Genomic DNA, 24843 nt, shown 5'->3' with positions numbered 1-24843 from the left:
TCCTCCTTCCTTCAGTGAAAGGTCACTTCAGTGAAAGCATCATAAGAGTAAGCACATGTACACCGTCTGCAGTGGGGTGCCCCTGAACTACCCTCTTTGGGCAGCCCCCACTCCCAGCATCACGGTCTTAATCAGGGTCCAGCGGAAGACTTCACAGGCATCAGGCTGGCTTCAGAACACGGCTGCAGGTGCAGACACTTTAGGGCTCGTGTGGGCTGCGGCATCTGCCTTCTGGGTTGGGAGGAAGATTTTTCTTGGCACAAGGAAGTCCGTTAAACAAAACTGAACCTGATAAGTCATCTCCAGATACCCAGGTGAAGCCAGATATGTTTCCAAACTTTTCAGGCAAGTTGGAAGACTTTTTATTATTATTTCACAAGGTCCTGCCTGGCCCTCTAGCTAACACAGTCACAAAAGGAGCAGGCACCTGTGATGTGGATCAGACAAGGGTGATGAGGATTCAACCTCAGGAGCATGTGGCTGAAGACAGGCTGGGCATCATTAAAGATGAACCAGAGAGAGGCAGTGAGAGAAGAAAGGCTCAAGAAACTTCTATCGACCTCAACTTTCCTTGGTGATTGGTTCATTGCCACTGTGCCACACGGCAATACAAAGGAAGGTTTTACGCTATTCTGGTTTAGGTTTTGTTTTGATGTGTTTTGTTTTAAAGTCACTAAGGAAAGGTGTTTTCAGAACTGACACCCCATGTTTGTAGCACCCCATAGCAGCTCAAAGGTGTCACAAAATGGTTACACATTGGGAGCATATGACAGGTAGACTTTCATTGAAAGTGAAAGTGTTAGTCGCTCAGCTGTGTCCGACTCTTTGAGACCCCAGTTCACCAGGCTCCTCTGTCCAAGGAATTCTCTAGGCAAGAATACCTGGAGTGGGTTGCCATTCCCTTCTCCAGGGGATCCTCCCAGCCCAGGGATTGAGTGTGGGTCTCCTGCATTGCAGGTGAATTCTTTACCATCTGAGCCACCAGGGAAGCCCAGACTTCCATTCAGTTCAGTTCAGTCGCTCAGTCATGTCCGACTCTTTGCATGGACTGCAGCATGCCAGGCCTCCCTGTCCATCACCAACTCCCGGAGTTTACTCAATCTCATGTCCATTGAGTCAGTGATGCCACCCAACCATCTCATCCTCTGTCATCCCCTTCTCCTCCCACCTTCAATCTTTCCCAGCATCAGGGTCTTTTCAAATGAGTCAGTTCTTCACATCAGGTGGCCAAAGTTTTGGAGTTTCACCTTCAGTATCAGTCCTTCCAACAAATATTCAAGACTGATTTCCTTTAGGATGGACTGGTTGGACTTTGATTAGGTAACTCCAATTTAAAAAAAAAAAAAAAACACAAAGATGTTCACATTTTTTATTCCAGTCAGATTTTAGGTTTGTTTTTTTTTTTTTCCCCAATTGAGGCCCCTCTTTTATACTTTTGGGTCTCCTTTAGGGCACTAGCTCAGAGCAATGCAGGTGGTGGAGTGTGCAATTAGTCCTTCTGATGATCTACTGTTGTCTGCACCTGAAGCTGAGAAACAACACAGGACCTTGGACCTATCTGCATTTACTAATGGGGAAACTGCAGCTCAAGGAGTTGCCCATACCATACAGTAAGGCCAAGATCAGATTCTGCCTCCTAGCCTCCTGTTTCCTTTATAAACCTCGTGCTGATAGCCCTGGTCTGCAGTGTAGCATTGTAGGACACCACATTGATGATTTCTTTGAAAACAATGTGGCTGGTGTCCCCAGTTTAAACAGAGGATAATGCACCGATGTGGGTAAATTGAGCAGGTGAACTGCTCTTACTCCTATTGGTGGCCTTTGCTTACAGCCTCTGGGCACAGGCAAAGTGTGATGCACAGCAATGGAAATAGTTGCCACTGGCAATTAGGCACATCTTGTGTGCTGGGTCCTCGAACCATCCTCATTCAGCCCTGGAATGGTACTAGCTCAACTCCCCTGTAAATGAAATAAAGATGGCCACCTCATGGCCTGGCCTCAGCTCGGGATGTATTCAAAGAAACAGCAGTTAAGTAGAAAAAAATGAATTGGAGGCAGTCCAAAGCTTCACTGCAGTCTCTAGAGAAAACACGAAAGGGGAAGTGCATTCTTAGCACAAAGCCAAAGTCTTAAAGTTTTTCTTTCCTGTCTCTGCTGTTCTCAGTATCTATTTCCAGCGAAGCAACTGCTCTAGCAGCCGTGTGCTCTGTTCCCCAGCATCCCTTAGCAAACTCTCCACCTGGCTCTTCCCTCCCTCCCCTCCCTCACCTTTGGCATCCACTCTCCCATCTTCTGCCATCTCTCTCTCTCCTTGTCACAGTCCTAATATTGGCTCCATTTGTCCAGAGATTTCTCATCACTGGATGACCCCAGTTGGCATAATAATGGAGGGGCAAGAGCCAAGCAAGCTATGCCAGAAGTTTTCTTAGAAGGGAATTACTTGAAGTCTCTATGGGCAAAGAAGTTTAGAATACTCATGCATTTACATTTTTAATTCCCTGTCACATCCATTTTACAGATTCAAAAACTGAGGCATCATCATCATAATAGTCACTACTCCTATTGTTATAATAATAAAATTATTGTTAGCTAGACACTGTCCAATGTTGTACAATGATAATGTTCAATTTCACAATGACCATATTTGGTAGGTACTATTATATCCTCTTCACAAATGATAGGCTCAGAACATAAAGCTAGTAAGCTGTAGGTTGGAATTCAAATTGGAGGTATGTCTCACTTTAGAGACCAAGCTCTTAACCACAGCGTTCTCTGCCTTTCAGGTTTTAGTTCTACAGCTGTCTGTGAAGTGAGTTGCCAGTGGAGTCAGAATAGAAAGAGAAGGAACAAGACAGGATTTAGCAAAGGAACGAATTTACTGTTTAATTCCATCACCACTCATGCTCATTAAATATTGGATGATTATTAACATATAAACAACATTTGGGGGGCATGCAATAGATCTATAAATAAGATGTATTTATTTGCAAAGGAATAGACTAAGAAATGCAGTGACTTTCTGCTTAACTTAAAATTATTTAATCAATACAATACAATTACTTTTCAAATAATCTTTGAAAGTTCCAAGGAGTCTTGAAACATTTAATTGCCATTTAATCAGATAGCAGCAGTCAAGTTACACAGATGTCAATTTTAGAGAAAATGCTGTTTGCATATCTATTGCTCTGTCAAAATTTCCATTACAAACATGTATTTTCAGAGTTTTAGGTTACAAATTAATTTCCTTTCTTTTTTGTTCACAGGGGTGGGGGTGATGTGGCTGCTGCAGGGCTCCACAGCTCCTGCCTCATATAACTCAGGAGAGAAATGCCCTTCCTGAGAGTGGAACCGTTCCCCCCAAAACAGTGGGATGCTGCTGCCAAAGATTCAGTGCAGGACCCAAGTCCAGCCCAATTCCCCTTAATGGCTCCACATATATAAACCAGGAGCAGCCTTGGGCCAAGACGTGAGCCAGAAATTTGCCTGGATCCTACTCACATCCACTACACCTATTCTGAGGAACCCACGAAGTGAAGGCAATAGATAAGAATGGAACGAATACCCAGAGAAACCCAAGACTCATGCACTTTGCACCCCAATCTTCACTGCAGCACTATTTACCATAGTCAGGACATGGAAGCAATTGAAATGTTCATCCAGAGAGGAACAGATAAAGATGTGGAACATATATAAAATGGAATATTACTCCACCTTAAAAAGGGATGAAATTGAGTCATTTGTAGAGACACGGATGGACCTAGTGTCTGTCATACAGAGTGAAATAAGTCAGAAAGAGAAAAACAAGTATCATATATTAACACACATGTATGTGGAATATAGAAAAATGGTATAGATAGTTTTATATCCAAAGAAAAAGAGACACAGACATAGAGAACAAACATATGGATTCCAAGGGAGAAGTTGGGGGGGGGGGGTGTGGTGTGTGAGATGAACTGGCATATTGGGACTGGTGTATATACACTATCAATATTATGTATAAAATAGATAACCAGCAAGAATCTACTGTATAGCACAGTGAACTCTACTCAATGTTCTATGACCTAAATGGGAAGGAAATCCGAAAGGGAAGCAATTTGTGTGTACATGTGGCTGATTCACTGTGCTCTACAGTAGAAACTAGCATAACATTGCCAAGCAACTATATTCCAATGAAAAAAAATTTTTTTAAAGACTAGAACAAACAATGAATACAAAAATCAGGATCTCTGGGACAGGAATCAATGTTTTACAAGCCCTCCAGGTGATCATTAGGCACTCTATAGTTTGAGAAGTCCTGCTCTAACTTACTTTTTAAAAAAAAACACTTTGGGACTCAGTTCAGAGATTCTCAAACTGCATGATGCACATCCAACACCAATAGATCTTGATAAAATGCAGATGCTGAGTCAGTGTGGGTGGGGTAGGGCCTGAGAGTCTGCATTTCCAACACGCTCTCAAAAGATGCTGATGCTGCAGATCCCAGCACCAATAAGCCAGCCTGTGATGGGTGTCTGTCTGGTTGGGAAGGGATGGGAAGGGATCCAGCAGACCTCGGCACCATTCTTCGCTTCATGCTTGCAAGTTGTGTGACCTTGGCCATGTCACTCTATCTCAGAGCCAGTTTCCTCGGCTGTGAAAGGCGATAGAAAGTAGCACACTCCTTAGAGGCTGATGGTCTGATGGTGACATGCCTGGACTTAACACAGCATTAGCAGGCAGAAAACACTCCAACATAAGCCATGGTTGCTGTGGCGTCCGAGGGAAGGAAGGGACTAGTAAGTGCTCAGTAGGTGTTCCCTGTTTGGTTATTATTCACCAAGAGCTGCCATGTGGCAGGACAGGCCCTGTGCCAGCAGCACCATACCACTTCCTCCTCCCCGACGGCTCTGTGTACAAGGTCAGGTGTCGTTTGACCTGTTCTGCAGATTAGGAAGCTGAAGTCCAGAGAGCTTGAGGAACTTGAACCAACTCAAAAAGACAGTGAGAGGCAGCGCTAAGGCTGAATCAGGTCTTCCTGCTAAGTTGCTATGCCCAGACTGAGGCATGGTTCTGTCCACACCTGCCTGCGAGGCCTAAGTGGAGGGAAGAGTGATGAGCTGAAATCACGTACCTCTGGGGGGTGATACTATGCAGGACTAGGTGGCAGAGTGGGCGGACTGGCAGGGCAGACAGAATCCTCGAGATGGGAGTTATGAGCTGCAGAGGGACATCGGGCCCCAGAGAAGGAGCGGGGCCGGGCTTCACAAGGATGTGGACACCCAGCAATCAGGAACTTGCTTCCCTGGTGGCTGAGACAGTCAAGAATCTGCCTGCATTACAGGAGACCCAGGTTCAATCTCTGGGTCGGGAAGATTCCCTGGAGAAGGAAATGGCAACCCACTCCAGTATTCTTACCTGGGAAAGCCCACAGAGGAGCCTGAGGGCTACAGTCCATGGGGTTACAAGGAGTTAGACACGACTGAGCAACTAACACTTCACTTTAATCAGGAATAGAGCCTCAAAGGGATGAGGGCTATGTCCCTCATGCCCAGGACGCTGATGACCCACCGCCGTGCTCCCTGAAGATGTCACAGTGACATGAATCAATCAATGGACGAATTAATATTTCAAAGGCAGCAACTGATTTGGAATTGGTAGACAGGATGTGTTAGAGTGGAGAGAGATTTTCACTTCTGGACTTTTCCCCTTTAAAAGGGGAGCAGTTCAAAATAGAAGAACAACAGGAATATTTCCCTTGGAGGGCAGCCAGCGCACACAATGCCTCCTTTTCTTCCCAGGGCAGGAGGCGTTAGAGGCCCAGGCCCTGGGCGGGCGTGTGCAGCCTGGAGCCTGCCCGACATACTTATCCACTTGTGCTCTGGAGCACAAAGCCCCCAGCCTGCCAAGCCCAACACAAATGCCTCCTTCACCGCAGCCCTCTGCTGGGTGCGGTGTCAGCAGCTGCTGCCTTTGAAAGTCCCCCTCCAGGGCTATAGTGAGGCTCTTGTGGTGGGGTGTCCCCACTACTGTGTGGAGACAGGAAGTTGTGATGCTTTCTCAACCATCTTCTCTGCTTCGCAGGCCACGAGGCATGGAGTTAAACAGCCCAGCAGCTTGAGAGAAGGAAAGGGAAGCTTCCAGTTTACACACCAGCCTCTATGGATGATGTTCAATTAGCCACTGATCCGAAACTATTCTTCAGGCCCAGGGCTAGGTTCTGTGGAGTCACAGATGAAGAAGACAGGGGATAAAGACCCCTTAAGGAACTCATGGTTCAAAACAAGAGATGAAGACCTAAACAAAGACACACGGTGTCACAGCAGTGGGCAAAGGCCTGATGGAGGACCACGAAAGCACCACTGTGTGGTATCTCAGCTGGGTTTTGAAGGATGAATAGAAGTTCACCAGGCAGGCTGGGAGAGCAGCCCTCTATCCCAGAGATGAAAACAGGTACAGTGGGCTTGAGGAATGACCAGTGCCCCGGGCCTAACGTGCAGGTGTGAGGGGCCCAGAAGGAAGAAGGCAGAGCTGGAGGTCAGCTCGTTTTATTCTGTTAGAGAGTTGGAAACCTGCAAAGGTTCTTCTGCAGGGAAGAAACCAGATGAAGGCTGGGTTTCAGATACAACTCCAGCTACACTGAGGGAGAGTGTGTGTCCCCGGAGCCTGGCCCATGAGTAGACAGTAAATATTTATAGAATGACTTCAAGAGGGAAGAGAGAGGAGCAAATGTGACGAGCAGGTTGGCCAGACTTCATGCTTTCCACTAACTGCTCCTTTTATGTATGTATTCTTTTTTCTTTTAAGAGAACAGCCGCTTTTCTTCTCCTTTATTGAACCATCACAAATGTATATAATCTGAGATTGCAGGCATAATTACATAATGTCTTATACTGCTGGCAGCTTCCTGAATGTTGGCTTGTCTTCCAGAACAGTTTTGTCGACTCCTTGACAGCTGGGGCGATGTCTCTGGGCTCTCTCTGCACAGCCCACAGCATCCATCGTGTGCTGAGCACACAGTCAGCCCCTGGGAAGCAGAACCATGAAACAGACTCGTGGAGCGTGAGAGCGGGACAAGCTCTTGCAATTAACCGAAGCAACTCTCTCATTTTACAGCTGAGGAGCCTAAGACCTCAGGAAGGAAAACAGATAACCGCTTGGAAGATGTTTTCACATTCCTACTTCTAGGCTCTGACACTTCACAGCAGGGGACTTGGTCTCAGTGATGGTTTTCAAGTGCTAACACTAAAGGTTAAGGCGCAGACTCGGAAATAAACCAGCGATGAGCCTGGATAACAGCAGGTAGAACAACAACATGCAAACAACATAGGCACAGAAGGATGTGTTCTTCTAAGGATCAGTATCTACATACACAGTACACACTCAATTCTGAAAACAGCATAGCCCAGTGCTGGAACTGCTAGAGGCAGGAGAGCATGAAGATCAGGAATGTGGGCTTTAGAATAAGGCAGGCTTGAGTTTGATTCCCAGCTCAGCCACTTACCAGCACACGTTCAGCAAATTCCCTAAGCTCCGCTAGCCCCAGTGTCCACAAACAGAAAACAGAAAAACAAAAACAAAAGCAAATACCCACAACTTCCTCCTTACAGGGTTGTACAGATGAGTTGGGATGAAGTATAGCAAATGCTTGGGCTTCCCAGGTGGCGTGAGTGGTAAAGAACCTGCCTGTCAATGCAGAAGACGCTGGTTCAATCCTTGGGTCAGGAAGATCCACCTGAGAAGGGAATGGCTACCCGACTCCACTATTCTTGCCTGGAGAATCCCACGGACAGAGGAGCCTGGCAGGCTACAGTCCATGGGGTTGCAAAGAGTCAACACGACTGAAGCTACTTAACCATTTGTTAATGGCCCATTTGTTAACTTCCAAATGGTCCATTTGGAGGCTGGACCATTTGTCCTCAGGAACGAATGTGTCCGCCTAGTGTGTTCACCCAAAGAGAAGGGTTTATCCTGCAAGGATGACCCAGCAGACAGTAGAAAAGGTGGGTCTGGAGCAGGGGAGAAGCTTGAAGATGAGAGTTTAGATTCTAGAGTCATCCATATTGGCATGATTGGTGTGATGGGTTACAGAGGTGGTGGGAGTGAAGAGCAAAAGTGTGCAGGAGAGGAATGTGGGAAAAGTCCAGTGAGGTGCAGGGGAGAAAGAAGATCCAGTGTGGCTTGAATCCTAAAAACCCAAAGGTGTTGAGTCTTAAGAAGAGCCATGAGCGCAGTGTCAGCAAAGCAGGGGGAATGTGCCCGGAGTTGACAAGAGGGTAGAAGCAGCAGGTGGGGCTACTCTTCACTACTTCAGTGGAATGCAGGAGAGATAGGGCAGTGCCCAGAAGCACCCCACTACTCATCACAAAATAAGCCTTTTTGGTTTAATAGTGAATGAAGCCTCATAACTATGCCTGCCAAAACCATAGCCACAAACTACATGTGGCTACTGAGCATTTGAAATGTGGCTAGTCTGAATTAAAAACTTTCCTGTAGCTCAAACAGTAAAGAATCTGCCTGCAATGAAGGAGACCCGTGTTCAATCCCTGGATTGGGAAGATCCTCTGGAGAAGGGACTGGCAATCCACTCCAGTATTCTTGCTTGGAGAATCCCATAGACAGAGAAGCCTGGAGGGCTACAGTTCATGGGGTCGCAAAGAGTTGGACATGACTGAGCAACTAACACTTAACAGACTGAATTAAAATGTGATGTGAATGTAAAATGCACTTAAGATGAGAAAACAAATGTAAATATCTCATTAATTTTTTGCTATTGATTACATATTAAAGTAAGTGAGGGTAAAATGTGCACTTAAGATGAGAAAACAAATGTAAAATATCTCATTAAATTTTTGCTATTGATTACATATTAAAGTAATGATATTTTGGATGTATTAGGTTAAATAAAAATATATTATTAAAATTAATGTCACCTGTTTCCTTTTTATTTTATTTAATATGCTACTAGTTTATTTTAAATGTGACTTGCATTATATTTCTATTGGGAAGAGCTGGTCTATAAGGCTACTCTGATACTAACCACAGCTATATAGATGGAACCAGTCAGTACTCTCATTGAAGCAAATGAGGTTATCTGAAGCTCTCTCTCAGCTACTCTCTGAGAGAATGGGAAACAGAACTGATAAGTTTTGATCTGTTGGATATGGGAATAGAGGGCCCTGGAGATGTGAGCTAAATTAGGAAAGGGATCCTCTGTGGGATGTGCAAGAGGATTTTATGGTGTGCTACTGACTGAGGCAAAAAAAAGGGTCAAATACCCAAAATGAGACTGCATCAGGTTGGAAAAGCCCACAGACCTGCAAGTGACCACAACGGCCAGCCTCCCTTTCCGCATCCAGGCTCTGCACCAGGCTATTCTCAACCCGCCAGCTCCCGGCCTCCACTGACCTTGGGGTGACCTCCAAACCTGTCCCCTTCATCTGCTCTCACCAGTCCCTCCCAGTACACTAAGGCCCACGACTACATGCATTCCAAAGAGTCTTCCCCACTGGCCAGGATGAGAGCCCCTCTTGCAGCCCCCACCTTTCAGGAGCTTCCTGCCAACAATTAGACAAGCAGGCAACATGATACTGCACGACTAGCTTGGATTGCAAGCCAAGAAACCCCGATCTGTCCGATTTCTACTGTGTGAGCTTGAGTCATATCACAGCTCCTCTGGGCCTCCACTGCTTCATTTGTCACATCATACGGACCTAAATTTATTACTTGCCAGAGGGTTCATGAGATATCAAGAGTAAGAAGTCTTTGTTAATGATGTGTTACACAAAGGAAAGAGAATATGGTAATCTAATGCTGGAAGGGGAAGGAGAGAAGTGGGAGAGAGAACTGATTAGCAGGAGGGTATGCCATTTGCAAAGACAAGGTATGAATCCTCCTCGTACCAAGAGGGGCAGACTTTCCCAACTAGCAAGGACGCCCCCACGAAGGGCAGGCGCAGGTCACAGCCTTCGTGTGACTGTCACATACCCTCCTACCAACATACCTGGCTGCAGGAATTTTCCTGCAGCTGAATAAATAAACATGAGTCCAGAGAAAACTTCCTAAACAAAACTGGAATGCATCTGCTAATGAACTGTTTGAGATTTTAATGTTACCCAGCACTGAAAAGAGGATTTTAAACTCCATTGAGAAAAGCTGTAATTCGCCCCAGATTTACCCTCATCTCTCCCACCCCCCCACCACTTCCCTCCCAAGGGGGTGAAGGGTGGAGAATGAGGAATCCAAGGAATGAAAGACATTTTCTCAATGGTGTAATGGGCTCTGGTGACCCAATATCCAACAAACTGTGCTGAGTACATTAGCATTCTATTTAACCCTCATTCGATTCTTGGAAGGAAGGAATTATTATCCCCATTTTATAGAGCAGAGTAGTGAGGTTCAGAGGAACACAGTGGGGGACTCAAAACTAGTGCATTCTATCCAGTGGTCTTTTCCATTGCAGAGCTCTCCTTACATAGGCATGGAGGTGATGTAATGACCTATAACATGCTCAAGAAAGAGGTTTAAGAGAAACACATAGCAGGACAGTATGTAAAAACCTTTTTATTAAAAATTTCTATCCAAATATCTGTGTGAGCATTTACCTAGATATATACAAGGACATACCTATAGCTCAGCTATAACCACATCCAAGTCTAGAACAATAGACCCCATGGACTGCAGCCTGCCAGGCTCCTCTGTCTGTGGAATTCTCCAGGCAAGAATACTGGAATGGATAGCCATTCCCTTCTCCAGGGGATCTTCCCAACCCAGGGATTGAACCTGGGTCTCCTGAATTGCAGGCAGATTCTTTCCCATCTAAGCCACTAGGGAAGCTTATACCTCATATATAGCCATATCCAAGTCTAGAACAATACACTCCAAATTCTCCCATATGTCCTAACCACCATTCTTTGACAGTTTATGGAGTTTTTTCCTTCATATGGTTTCACATTATTTTAAATGTTTACTACTAACTGGTATAATATTTTAAATAATTAATTAAAAAGCAAAGTCAGATATGACTGAGCAACTGAAAAATAACAACAGTAACAGTAGAGTTTATTGAGCCTTTCAAATTATAAAAACCACCCACTCACATACACACACACACTCCAAAAATTATTCAAAAAATAGGGGAAATTTTTTCTTTTCCACTTTTTTTCTTTACAAATTGAAAAAAACCACACAAATTTTATCTTGTCCTTCAAGAGTCTAATTTTTTTAAGATTAAAAGTCAATAAAATAAGGTAGCAAATGTTTTAAAATGCAATAAATATTTGACAAGGACAAGCATTTTGGTGTCCTTCCCCAGCAAAGACAGAATTCGCCATGACTGAGAGGAGTGGGTACAATGACTGACACCAGGGCCCCACCATCTCCATCTTTCCAGGTGTCCCCGTCCACCCTTCACTTCCGAGGGCTTCCTTCTCAGGCTATCATGCATCAAGCATCACATTTTCCCCACCTAACTGCTACTCCACAATCAAAATTTACCCAAGGAGGAGTAACATTCATTCCCTGATCTAGTAAGGAACTACAATGGCTTAGCTTCTTTCTCTTTCCTTGTAATGCATTTTATTAGGAGCTTTCTGAACATACTGTTTGAAGATTGGAATGATGGTGATTTCAAGCTAACTGGCCAGCGGGAGATGCCACCTGTGACTGAAAGCTGTCATTCTGAATGTCCACCACTCACCCTCCAGCCAGGTGTTGTCACGTGGGGCCAGTGTTGCCAGATCTGATTTTTTTTTTTTTTTCCAAAAGAAGTCAGGAATGTGGATTCATGTAAAATCTGATCTTTTAAAGAAAAGGAATAATATTGTGCAGATCCAACAAAACTCACATGCAAACCAGATATCATCTATGTACCCACCAGTTAGAGATCAAAGTGGCCTCAGCCCACTTTTCCAGCCTCACCCTCAACTGCTCTGGCCCTGAAAATTGCACCCACACCTCACCTTGTGCCTGAACACCTCCATGTTTTGGCTCACCTTGTACCAACCCATTAACACGCCCTTCTCTGCCTTCTCTACCAGCATCCTTCCCATTCTTCAAGGATCTGCCTAGACTGTGCCAACTGTTGCCAATCTTAAATATCAATCTTAATTAATAATGCCCATCCTCCAAAATGCTATATCCTGCCATCATATTTCCATTGACTCCAGCACTTAGTATGTTTTGCCTCTCATTGCCATTTTCCCCACATGGTAAAATCTTTCTGGTAAAAAAATAAATTGGAAGAAAGGAAGGACTTTTTTGGTGTGTGCCAGCTATGACTTTGATACTATTCTCATTTTACAGGAGAGAGAACCAAAACTCAGTGAATCAGTGACTGTCTTGAGTTCTCTGTACATCCTCTAGCTGTGCATCTTCTAGACTTCCTTCTGCTCCCTCTACACAAAATCTTACTCCTTCCTTCTCTATTTGGTAACTCCTACTCAGCCCTCAAGATGCTTTACCTACCAGCATCTTCCCTTCTCCACCCACCAGTCAGAAGGGGTTCCCGTCCCCCAGATTCTATGTACCAAGATCATCCTGTAAGAACATCCATCAGGGCACTCTTCAAACTGTCCTGCCATTAGCTAATTCTCTGTCTCTATTGAACTGGCAACTTCTTATCCAGCCTAGTACCTAGCCCAGGTACTTAGGGCTTCCCTAATAACTCAGCTGGTAAAGAATCCGCCTGCAATGCAGAAGACCCCGGTTCAATTCCTGGGTTGGGGAGATCCACTGGAGAAGGGATAGGCTACCCACTCCAGTATTCTTGGGCTTCCCTGGTGGCTCATCTGGTGAAGAATCTGCCTGCAATGCAGGAGACCTGGGTTCAATCCCTAGGTTGGGAAGATTCCCCTGGAGAAGGGAAGGGCTATCCACTCCAGTATTGTGGCCTGGAGAATCCTATGGACTCTATAGCCCATGGGGTCGCAAAGAGTCAGACATGACTGAGCACCTTTCACTTCACTTCACTTCACCTAGCCCAGAACAAATGATCAGTATTTATTGGATGGAAGGAAGGGAGGGAAGGAGGAAAAAGGGAAAGAGAATAAAAAGGATAGTAACAGCCCATAGACCACCAACACATGGGAGCCGTAATGGAACTTCACAACTGCAAGCCCCATTTCTGGGCTAGAATTAACGCTGGCTCTTTTGTGCTCTGCCTCAAAGCAGAAGACTCCCATTGCAGCCCCTTCTTTCCCACTGCCACAGTGGGGCCAGCAGGTGGCAAGGTGGCAGGTTGCTGCTTGGCTTCGGAGTCCCAAGAACCAGCATTCACCTCCACTTCTCAATCCTGTCCTCCAGCTCGAGGGAAAGCGATTTTCTGCATCAGCCAGGCTCTGCTTTGGAAGGATAATGGATTTGATGGATTGAGAGTGGGGATGAGTTTGATGGATTGAGAGTGGGGATGAGCCTTCCCCTGAAGCTGGCAGGAAAGCACACTGGAAAAGGCCAGTGCACGGGGAAGGGCTGACAATCCTCACTGCCCTGGGCAGACAAGGGGGAGAGGGCCATCTTTTTTCCTAGAACCTTGGAAGTGTGGCGCCCTGCTCTGGGAGTTGCTGGGAAACTCCTGTGCCCCCCACCCATTCACCCCTCCTCATTCACAGGCCAGGAGGCTGGGCCAAAGCTGCTTCTGCTCCTGGATCCTCTCCCTGCCCCAGCCCGAAGACAACTATCCTGCTCTCCAGAGACACTGCAGAGAATCTCACCTGGGTTGATGTTCTCAGAAGCCCAACTGCCTCTCAAAGAAGCAGTTTATACCTCCCAGTGACACCCACTCAGTTTAAACCACTCTGTGAGATGAGAGGGGTAAGGAAATAAACTCCGGTCTCCTCACCACCACTCCACCAAAGTCAAGCCAGAGAGGGAGGCCAAGGATGCCACTCCTCCTGGGAATGCATGACCTCAGAGAAATTGCCTAGAAGGCAAAGGATCTTCTGATCCAGGGAGGGGAAAGGTCACAGGGTCCACCCTCTCCCAGGGGCCCTCCCATCCAGACTCCACATCCAGGCAGCTGGGGCAGAGGAAGCAGAGTCCCCCTGTTTCCCCCTTTCTCCTCCATCTCCTCCCTAGTAACCCACCCAGATGTTCCCCAAGCCCTCAGAGGCTTTCAACCCCACTTCCAGTTTAAGTGAGAGCCTTGAGCAGGCCTGGCATCCACAGGCAGCACTTTATCTCAGTAAATCCTCAATAAACCAATAAGGTAGGCTCTTTTACCCTGTTTTAAAAGTAAGAAAATGAAGGTCAAAACCATTCTTATAATTAGAAAGGGGAAAAATATCTTAAAATGAAAGGAGACTACATTAAAACAAAATACTTTAAAAACCAAACAAATAACAGCTGAAACTTTAGCTAGAGAACTAAACAGATAATCCTAACTGCTTAAAAAAACAAAACAAAACAACACCCCCCCCCCCCCCAAATTTTATTGATTATGTGTCCAGTGCTTTAGGTGCACTATCTCATTTCATTCTTGGGGTAACCCCATAAGCAGTCTCTTATTGTCTCCATTTTACAGATAAGAAACTGAGGGCCAAGGAGAGTGTGACTTAACCAAAGCCCTGGGACATTCTGCTCCTCCAAGGGGCCACAGTAGTGGCGTAACTGGTTACCCTTCAGGGTAACATATTTGCATTTTAACAATAGCTCTCTGGAGAAGACAAAGTAATCCAAAGGAATGAAATGACTCTAATGCCAGGAATTTCAGGCCTCAGCTCTGCCAGTGGGCAGAGTTCTTAGAGCAAAAGCCTTTTGGCACCACAAGGCATCACCCGAAGGCGGCCACCTACAGGCCCGGCTAACACGGGGCTCCATTCAGCAGCTGGCAAAGCCCAGGGCAAGGGTGTAGAATGGGAGAGAAGATGAGGTCAGAAGGCCAGGCCTGAGGCAGGGACTAGTGTGGGGCAAGTAAGCAACTGCAGAAGCAAATGATTCCAGGTGCTCCACAAATGTCCCCTCACCCCCAAAATATCAGCCTGCTTACCAGTGTGGAAGGGCTTTCTTGGTGGCAAAAGTGGTAAAGAATCTGTCTGCCAATGCAGAATACTTGAGACGTGGGTTCGATCCCTGGGTCGGGAAGATCCCCTGAAGAAGGGAATGGCAACCCACTCCAGTATTCTTGCCTGGAGAATCCCAGTGACAGAGGAGACTGGCAGGCTACAGTCCATAGGGTCACAAAGAGTCAGACACGACTGAAGCGACTTAGCACACATATCCACACACCACCGTGGAAGAGATGCTTCCAGCATTAGTGTCAGGACCAGGCAGTGTGCTGGTGTAAGAGGTCTGTGTTCTCATTCCAGCTCAGGCCCACACTCCCGGGCCTGCAACCTGCCCACACCAGACGTCAGTATCCTCTCTGCAAGCAGAGGGGCATGGTCCAGGTAACCACTGAGGTTTCCTACAGACCAGCTCTGAGTGATGGGACCCAGAACCAGTGTGAAGGATGGGAAATGGGATGCTGAAAAGGGGACTGAAGGACAACGTTCACTAGCTTTCATCAAGGCTCTACTGAAAAGGACTCTGCACCAGATGCTGTGCCAAGGATGAGGAAGGGAGCGTATACCCAAGTAACACTCAAGAATTCTCCACTAAGAGAAGCGATGCCTGCTGCCCACAGACCAGGTTTGGGGGTTTCAGGGAAGCCCTTCTAGAACAGCCCATATGTGAAGAAGATGGGGACGATGTCCCACTGTAAGCAGAGAGAGGGGGCACTTAGCCAAAAAGAAGCACTAGAGAGAAGACATGCAAATTTAGGAAGGGTGCACCATTACCCCCATTACCCCATTACCCCATTACCCCCATTTCACAGACAGAAAACCAAGAGTCGGCACAGTCAGAGCCAGGTGACAGAGCCAGAGTTAGAACACAGTTCTGCCTGACCCACAGCTTTCCTCTTAATTTTTATTCTGTCCTCACTCCTGGAGCATGTGTGCATGTGAGTGGATTCAGGGTGGAAAGTAGAAGGAAGGAGGTGTGAGAACAGGCAAGAGGCCAGAGGGAAGGGTGGGGAAGTCAGGAAGGGATAGTAAGCACTTTCTTACCAAAACAAATTGGCAGCCATAGTTTTCCCAAACAGACTCTCCTATGGTTGCCTAGAGCGGTTTTTAAGGGCACAGGATTCTAGAATCAGGCAGATAAGTGCTAATCTCCAGGCTCCACCAGTTAATACCCCTGTGACCTAGAGCAAGTATTCAACTTCTAGGAGCCTCACTTTACTCATCAGTACAATGGGAATGATAACAATTATCCCTTACCGAGTAGTTGGTAAAGATTAAATCACTGCTCTGTTTAAAGGGCTTGGCATTGTGTCTGGCACATGGTAAGCATTCAATAAAAGATAGCAAAAAAACCAACCACTATTCTAATGTTGCTCCTGGTGACCCTCCTCCCTCCAGGCTTCCTCCTCAAAATAAACATCTGGTCAGTCCTCCCACATCCTCATTGACTTCCTCCCTCCTCCATTCAGCCTTCTTCTATTCCCGCCATTTCAGAACCCACTTCAAAGCTATCTTTCCCACTGCTTCTCTTTCTTCCTATGATCCTAGCTTGCATTTGATTGAGTGATTCATCACTTAATCTACACAAGCTCCTTAACTTCTCAAGAACATAACTGTCCATTCTGTGACTGCTTCAATAGATAGGTTTGCATGGGATTGGTGATCAAAGCTCAAGTTGGTGGGTCTGCTAATAGGAATTACTGAACTACTTGCCCATGTGCGCCTGCAATTTGTAAATTTATCTTTGTATATATATTAAAACCTCCTACCCAAACCACAAATTATGTATTTTTGCAAATTTGCCAAACTATTAAATGAAATTTACTGTTGCTCAAGAATGTCTTGTACTAATTAGACAGAGATAGATGGGTATACGAACGATTAAGGCAAGGGAGGGTGGGAAATTGGAAACTAAAGCTTATTGACTTTCCATGAGGGAATGGTCTTAACCCTATTTTGTGCCATGGACTTCATTAGCATACTGAGTAACCCTACTGGATCCTTTCTCAGAACGTTTTAAAATATATAAAATAAAATACATAGCTTGACCACAAAGAAACCAATTAAAATGAAATATAACTATTAATTTTTACAAAATGAGTGTGCAATACAGTAGTATATGTTCTTTATTAATGCATTAAATAACAAGCTCTAGCAGCAGGTGTAATAACTGCTATAATTTCAAAGCTGCAATGAACATAAATCATAGTTCCAGATATCTGCAGCAGCTGAAATGCGATATGAAAATATCTGTGATTTCTCCTGGTGACAATGTCACAGGTACTATAAATACTCTGCTTTGTTGCCTACATTCATCATCGAAGAAAATGCTAAATAAAGATGCCATATTTTTTCCCGATCCAAGTTCACAGACTCTTTTGAATTCCACAGATGGGCCCCTTGAGGCTCTTAACCCCAAGTTAAGAATCTCTATTAGAGCCTTCATAACTTAATAGGTATCTGTACTGGGTATATCCCTGAGTTCCTGCTTGTTTTCATCTCCTTCTCAAAGAATCTTTACCCACACAACCCTTCCTGCCTCAAAAGGTCAAGTTATGCAAATATGACCCTCCTCTGGCCTCCCCTCCCAGCTGATTGGCCAAAGTTGACCAGAGACTTGCCTGGAGAGAAAGCCTCAGCTATCAGAGAATCAAGCTCAGACAATAGGGTTCTCCCTGAAACTTGAACTCAGAGACAAAGGAGAGGATTGGGTGATAGAGAGTGGAGGGTGGGGGAGACGGATGCGGTGCAGGGGCTGAGTTGAGCCAATGGCACTCAGAGTGAAGGCCAGTGACCAACAGCACCAGGGGAATAACCTCAAACTCAGAACCTCGCCCCCCACGCCCCACCCCCCGCAACACCTCTTTCCAGGCCTCTGCTTGGACATCATACTGCATTTCATGGTTCCTCACTCTTTTCATTAGAACCAGCTTAAGGGAGTCTCTTTTCTGTGTCAGAATAGCCCTGAGTCAGTATCATCAATAGCAAATACAGATGAGGAAGCTGAAATTCAGTCAACAGGAGTCACTTGCTTGGGCCCACAGGGCTAGTAATCCTTTTCTGAGGAAGAGAGAGGTGATAGCCTTTATTATTTATCTATTTAAAATCTCACAAATGATTAATGAAAACAATCTCTTAAAAAACATAGCCATTACTGCTGAAATGTCCTTCTGCTACACATCTGTACTGCCCTAAGAAGTACAGACCCCAGTAGGCTCTACTCAGCCACCACCCAGCTTGAAGTTCCTTGTCTTTTAAACCTTTCCCCAGTTGTAGGATGGCTATATTTTCCAAGGCGGATGACAGTGGGGTGTTAAGGACCAGCCAATGAAGACAGCGCCTGGAAACACTCAGCCCTGCTGTCTGGTGCCCTGCTATGAAAATCCAAATCGATTTCACTGAGAGCCGGCATCTCTGGCTTCTGGGCAGAAACCAAGCTGTGAAGGAGAACGGGCACCAAAGGCTGCTCTTTTATCTTTGCATGGAGCAAATACTCCCCAGTGTCATAATTCTCTCCCCCTTGTCCCTTGACGTCAAAGCAATAAGCTAGAAATACATAAACATACCAAAAGAGACAGCAAAGATCCTTCCACACAATGGAGGGAAAGCCACAGCAACATAAAAGAAGACATATATATATATACATAATCCCCTGCCAATAAGTTTTATTTACTTTGGGGGAAACATGGGCTGGGGAAAGAGAATCAGGAAATCAGGATTTGTGTCTTTTCCCACAGTGCCTCTATCCCCAGAAAGCTAAGCGAGGGGCAAGCCCCAGGCCCCAGAGGCCCAGCAAGGTAGTGAGGCATTCCTTTTGAAAACAGACTTCTTTCCTTTGGAGAAGGAACCTTCAGCCAGCTTCTTCAGACACCACCAGTCTGTAACTGCATGCACATCACATTAAGCATCTACTTGAAATCTTAGGAAATTGTGACAATCCTATTTTCATTGGGAAGGCACTTCTTTCCTTTGATCGTACTTTGAAATATTATCCATGTAGACTGGAAACTTCACAGAAAGGCTTATTATTATTTATCTAAAGCTAGTCTAAACAGTCTAAACTCTGGGTCTGGATGATTAGCATTCTGAAGCACAGAGAGGTTATCAGTCCAGTTGAAAATCACACAGCTGGTGAGCAGTAGATCGAGGCTCCAATCCTGGAGCTTCCCACATACTCTGCTACAGAAAGTTTGTATCTTCCCACATACTCTACTACAGAATAGCACAAAGTGACCTCCAGAAACAGAGAACTCTGTCAATCCCAAGTCATTTAACAGCTCTCATTTTCATCATCTATATATCTGAGATTATGACTGCAACTATCTCTAGGATTACTGCATGCATGAAATGTGTCAAGGCTTGACACACATGGACCCTATTATTAGATTGTACTGCTCCTGTCTCACATACAGAAGTGAGTGTATCTGCCATTCAACATGTGATAACTGTATCCACACAGCTGCCCAGAGATTAGCAAGAAAAGATTGTTATCAAACCCATCTCACAGTTAAGAAAACTTAGTAGCCCCAGAGACAACCTAACTTGCGTGAGACCAGAGTTTTAAAAGTGAACACATTCTTAGCTGCCCTGACTGTCCTCCTTACCACATTCCCTGAGGAAAGGGTTGAATTAGAAGGGTTACCTCTTTCCCCGGCACCATCTATTACTGGCTCACCCTCCACAACCGTTCCTTATAAACTGCAGTCTACACAGTGCCTGGCACAATGCAGAGACTCGATGCAGTTTTGAAGAACGCATGAATTAGTCAATCATTGAAGATCCTGATCTGCAGACAAGAAGGCATTGCATGGGCGCAGCTGCCTGAAGCACGTGTCTTGCTGCAGAAAGCAGGAGGCAGGCAGGCCAGAGCTCCAGTTGCAGTAAGAGAGAACCCCACTCCCTCCATGCCTTCCCCCAGCCAGCTGTACGGAAAAGAAGCCTTTGAAAAGATGGAGAGCTGGGCCCCTGATCGCAAGAGTCCTGTCCAAAGTGTTTCCAAACCTGGCCTACATGGCTCAATCCAGAGCCCAGAAGACAACTGTGGCGTACACGTGACCCTCCTCCAGCTAAAATAGATGTAATAACATTGCAGGCAGGGCAGTGAACAGGCCGGGGAGATGGCCCATCTGTCTTCCTAATTGTCAACTCTGCCCATAACAAGATTTGTCTCCCTGTCACACCTTAGGCTGCTACTGAACTGAAGCAAAACCAAGATATCCATCTTCCAGCTATGAGCAGCGGCCTTCACAAGGACAGAAAGAGGCTACTTGACTACAAGAAGCAGAGACAGCTGGAAGGGGCGCTGGCCTGAGAGTCAGGAGGTGGAGGGATGGAGGGATGACGGGGTGTGTGTGAAGACTGGATGGAGGTGTGTGTCCATACTTCTGGCCAGCTATAGGTACTCAGGATGTTACTGGCTCTCGTTGGGCCTCCATTTTCTATAAAATTGAAGTTCAAAGTTCTGGAAAGTGGGGTCAGTGAGGGGGGGAGGAGGGCTGTGAATCACATGATGTTGTATGCAAGACATTTTAGGTTATATGCATTTGGAAGAGCAGATCCATAATTTGCATCAGAATCTCAAAGGTGTATGCAACACTCAACACCCACCTTCCATAAAAAAGAAATACTAGGCTAGATGATGGTTTTCATCCAATAAGCAGTTACTTGGCACCTTCTATGTGCCCTTCTCTGTGTTCAGTATTTGAGACACAAATATGACAGGAAAGTGCTGACTTTACGAAGCTCAGAGCATTTACTGCTCAATGTGACAGAAGCTTAAACAAATAAGAAGGAGCATTTGACTCTGGTCTGGAAAAGGCTTTCAGAGTCCTGGGGGAATCCTAGGTTAAATGTTGATATTGAAAGTTGAGTGTGCGTTCACTGGGTGAACAAGTAGGAAGAGTATTTTATCAAAAGGGCAGCGACTGTTTCGGAAACTGAAGTATAATTGTGAGTAGGACAAAGAAGATGCTCGCTGAGGAAAGGGGTGGGTGGAAGGAAAGATAGAAGCCAGAAATGAGGCTAGAGAGGCAAGGAGGGTCCAGATTAGGAAATGCCATATAAATCAACCTTAAAAACTTTACATTGTAGCCAATGAGTTCATTCTAGTTTTAAAAGTCTAGGATGAACTACCATGATCAGAATGAATCTTCATGAATTTTGGCAGAAGCCTTAGTCCTTTGTGGGCACAGTGGGTAACAGGGAACAGCTAGAGGAAAGAACGGCTGCCTCTTGGCAATCTGAGTGAGCATGGGCTGTCCGCAAAGGTGCCGGTTGTCAGTGCATGCATGACTCCCCCTCCATGACCCTTCCTTACAAATGGCAATCAGCACAGTGCCTGGCACAATGCAGAGACTCAATGCAGTTTTGATGAATGCATGAGTTAGTGAATCATTGACAATCCTGATCTGCAGACAAGAAGGCACTGCGCGGGCCCAGCTGCCTGAAGCACGTGTCTTGCTGCAGAAAGCAGGAGGCAGGCTGGCCAGAGCTCCAGTGGCAGCAAGAGAGAACCCCACTCCCTCCATGCCTTTTCTGCACCGACATGTCAGTCTCTTCCTCTCTCCCAGACTGGGCAACTCCAACTGCTGGTGATTATAGCTGAGAAAGGAAGGTAGTGACTGGCCCAGGTGATGGGGTTCAAAAGTAAAGCACATGCCCATTTGGGCCCCAGGTCATCACTTGGTCAACAGTCTTTCAGCCCATCTAAAGGGCTTTGATACTTGCCTCAGGGCTCTCTCACATGCTGCTCCTTCTGCCAAGAAGGTTCTTTCCACCCTCTTCAAGTAGTTACTTCTTCTTTTTCATGGGAATATAGTTGCTTTACAGTGTTATGTTACTTTCTGGGCTACAACCAAGTGAATCAGCTATATGTATACATACATTGTATCAGCCTTCCGAGTGAGTGACTACAGTGTGTATCACAGATTCTCATAGCACCTTATCCTTTCCTTTCAACCAATTCAGCATAGTTTCTAATTCTATATTTATTTGAGTGATTTTATTCTTGGCTCTGGACCGCAAGCTCCATGAGACCAGACATTTCTGTATCTTACTCCCTTGCCGGTGCCTGGCACAGAGCAAGTATATGTTGATTGAATTATAGACTGGTGTGGACCATGAGCCATTCCCCATTCTCACTGCCTTTAACATATCCCATAACTCATACTTTGATCCAGTGAAGAGGAGGTTTGGAGAGGGGCAGGAAGGTTGGACTTGAAAAGGCAATATCAGAGTGAACGTTGCCTCTGTTCCAAATGTAGCTCTGTGTCCTCCTGTGTCCTGTCTTGAAAGACTCTAAAAGAGCCCACATTTGGTTTATCAAGGAGGATCCCTGGGAACCCTGTTTAAGATGCTTTCTCTCCAAGCCTCAATCGGTCACTGGCTGCATGCATCCGATCCTCCTCGAACCTACCTGGTCAACAAGATCTTGCCCTGCTTCAACTGGTCATCCTCCGAAAGGAGGACCGGGTCCTTCCTCTGCCTCTCCTCCTCCTGCCACTCCAAGCCGGAACCCTAGGGCGTCTGACAACCAAAATCTCTGGTTCGCGTAGCCCTGGCAGACTCTCAAGGCAAGTGCAAATTCAGACCTGGTGTAGGGGCCATGGGGCTCGACTTTCCAACTCCCATGCTAAGCAACTGGCCACTCGGCAGGTTCAAAGTACTTGGGGTCAAACGTTTGACCTTAAGGGAGAGGTGAGAGGGAGGGAATCTCACCAAGCGGAGTGCAGGCTCGGTTAAAGCGACCTCAGCGGGGCGGCGGCCAGCACATCCGGCTCCCCAGGAGGCCCCCTTGCCTCCACCCAAGGTCGCGGTCCTACAGGAGCGCTAGAAAGTTCAGCCAGGGGCCGAGGGGTACCAGGGCAGGAGGCGGGGGCCAGCTTTTGCGGAAGAAGGGAGGCTAAAAGCTCGATTCCAGGTACAAGAAGGAGCCGGCGGCAGGGCGCCCCAGTCCGGCACGCTGCATCCCTGACCGCAGGACCGGGCTCGAAGGCGCTGGGCGGGGGCTGCACCATCCGAGCCGCAAGGGCACCGCGGCCTCCCCCATCCCTTTCGATCTCCGCGGTCCCCGACGCAGGGGCGCGAGGAGCGGATGGGGCGGAAGGCGAGTGGCGCCTGCCCTTCGACAGCCCCCTCCCCGCGCGGTCTCGGACCTCGGGCGGGGGCGCCCGGTTGGCCCAGGCTGCCGCAGCCTCTGCTTTAGGGGAGCGGGGGCTGCGGCGCGTGCAGGGGACGAGGCGGGTGACAGAGACAGAGAGGGGCGGCCGAGCTCCAGGGCCAAGACTCGGGTCTCGCCGGGCCGGCACCGGCAGAGCCAGGGTGGCCGAGCGCCTTACCTTGAGCCGCGGGGAGTCCTGCGGGGGGCGCCGACTGTGCCTGGGGCTTCGGGGCGCACGCAGCCTCAGGGTGCACAGTGCCCGTCCCGGGCGCGCTCCCCTAGGCTGGCGCACCCTCGTCGTCCGGGGCGCTCACCACTTCGGACGCCCTCTCGCCGGCGGGCTTGGCCTGAGCCGGGGGCGCACACCCCGCGGGGCACACCCACCCGGGCCGCTGCTGGACTGGCCAGGCGCGGGCAGCCCAAGCTGCGCCCGGCGTCTCCGGCTGCCAGCACCACCCGAGTCCCCGCCTTCGCCAGGGGGAAAAAAAAAGACTCCTGACGCGGCGCGGGCTTTGGTGTGTAGGAAGGGGCGGCATTGCGAAACCGAGGGGAGGGTCTTAGCCTTGGGAAACTCAAAAAGCTTTTGGATGGAGTTTGGAAGAAAAACTTTTTGAAAAAAGACCCAAAAACTCCTAACCTGTGTATAACGCTTTGCAGATTTCCAAAGTGCTTTTATGTGCATTTATCTTAGTTCATCTAAACTACAACAGTAACTAACTGTTGGGGCACTTCTATCCTCTTAGGTTTGGGAAGACACCATCACACAGGGTAATCATTTGACCAAACCAGGACTAGAACCCAATCTGGGTAATGGAGTACAGCGAGGGGATATACATCGCTCTGGGGTTTTCTCATGGCAGAAGTGGAAGCAAGGTGGGAGTGAGCCTATCCCAACTTTTCTCTCTCCTAAGTCGTTTCCTTTTCCTTTTGCTTTTCTGCTTTCCAGCCGTTGCTTTGGCCCCACTCTCTCACTTCACACTTGCACTGCCCACAACACCTTTTATCAGTTTGAAATATTTGCATTTCAGTCACTAACCTTGAATGACCTGCTCACTGAGTACAATACTGTGCACAACAAACAGGAGAAAGCAGCTGTCACCGCCCCATTTTGCGGGTGGGGACAAACAAGTATGGTAGGGGTAGAATGTATGAGTCTGTGGGACTTCAGCAGACCCCAGCACTGACCCACTGTGCGCACCTTTCCAAGGCTCCATTGGTGCCAGGTAAAACCTAACCAAAGGTGTTTCATTTTTGAGATTGAAATTGTGAAGGGGGGGAGATAATTTAGGGCAAGGGACATTTCTGGGACTTTCTTTTTCACATTTTGATGGATGCACGGTTATAATGATGCTTTGCTTCCTCTAGGGTGCCCTTATAAACAAATCCATGGCCCTGGAGTCACAGTAAATGATGCAGTCTTGGCCTCAGTACTGGGAATGATAGCGGGTGGTAAACTTGAGGGTAGCTCCAAGCTCCTTCCCAAGTGAAGGAGCTGCTGCTAACCAGCTCTTGCCAGTTTTTGCCACTCAGGGCAACAAGTTAATATGACCAGATGGACACAGAGAAGATGTAAATCCAGATATCTAAGTCAAGTTTCCCAATTTATTGATAACTCAGGAAATCAACCCTGAATATTCATTGGAAGGACTAATGCTGAAGCTGAAGCTGCAATACTTTGGCCATGTGATGCAAAGAGCTGACTCATTGGAA

At 46.9% G+C, this 24843-nt stretch overlaps 1 protein-coding gene across 1 annotated transcript in view; it reads right to left on the bottom strand.

Moving 5' to 3' along the window:
* Positions 1–23563, bottom strand: part of KANK4 (KN motif and ankyrin repeat domains 4) — a 68295-nt gene extending 44732 nt beyond the window's left edge. The window contains exon 1 of the mRNA XM_061121721.1: positions 23312–23563. The gene's annotated coding sequence lies outside the window, so the exon portion shown is untranslated. The remainder of the gene's footprint in view (positions 1–23311) is intronic.
* Positions 23564–24843: the final 1280 nt, after the last annotated feature.

The sequence above is a fragment of the Dama dama genome, chromosome 20 (assembly GCF_033118175.1).
Source record: "Dama dama isolate Ldn47 chromosome 20, ASM3311817v1, whole genome shotgun sequence".
Taxonomy (NCBI): Eukaryota; Metazoa; Chordata; class Mammalia; order Artiodactyla; family Cervidae; genus Dama; species Dama dama.
The sequence above is the reverse complement of the archived record's forward strand: the minus strand, read 5'-3'. Positions and strand labels throughout refer to the sequence as shown.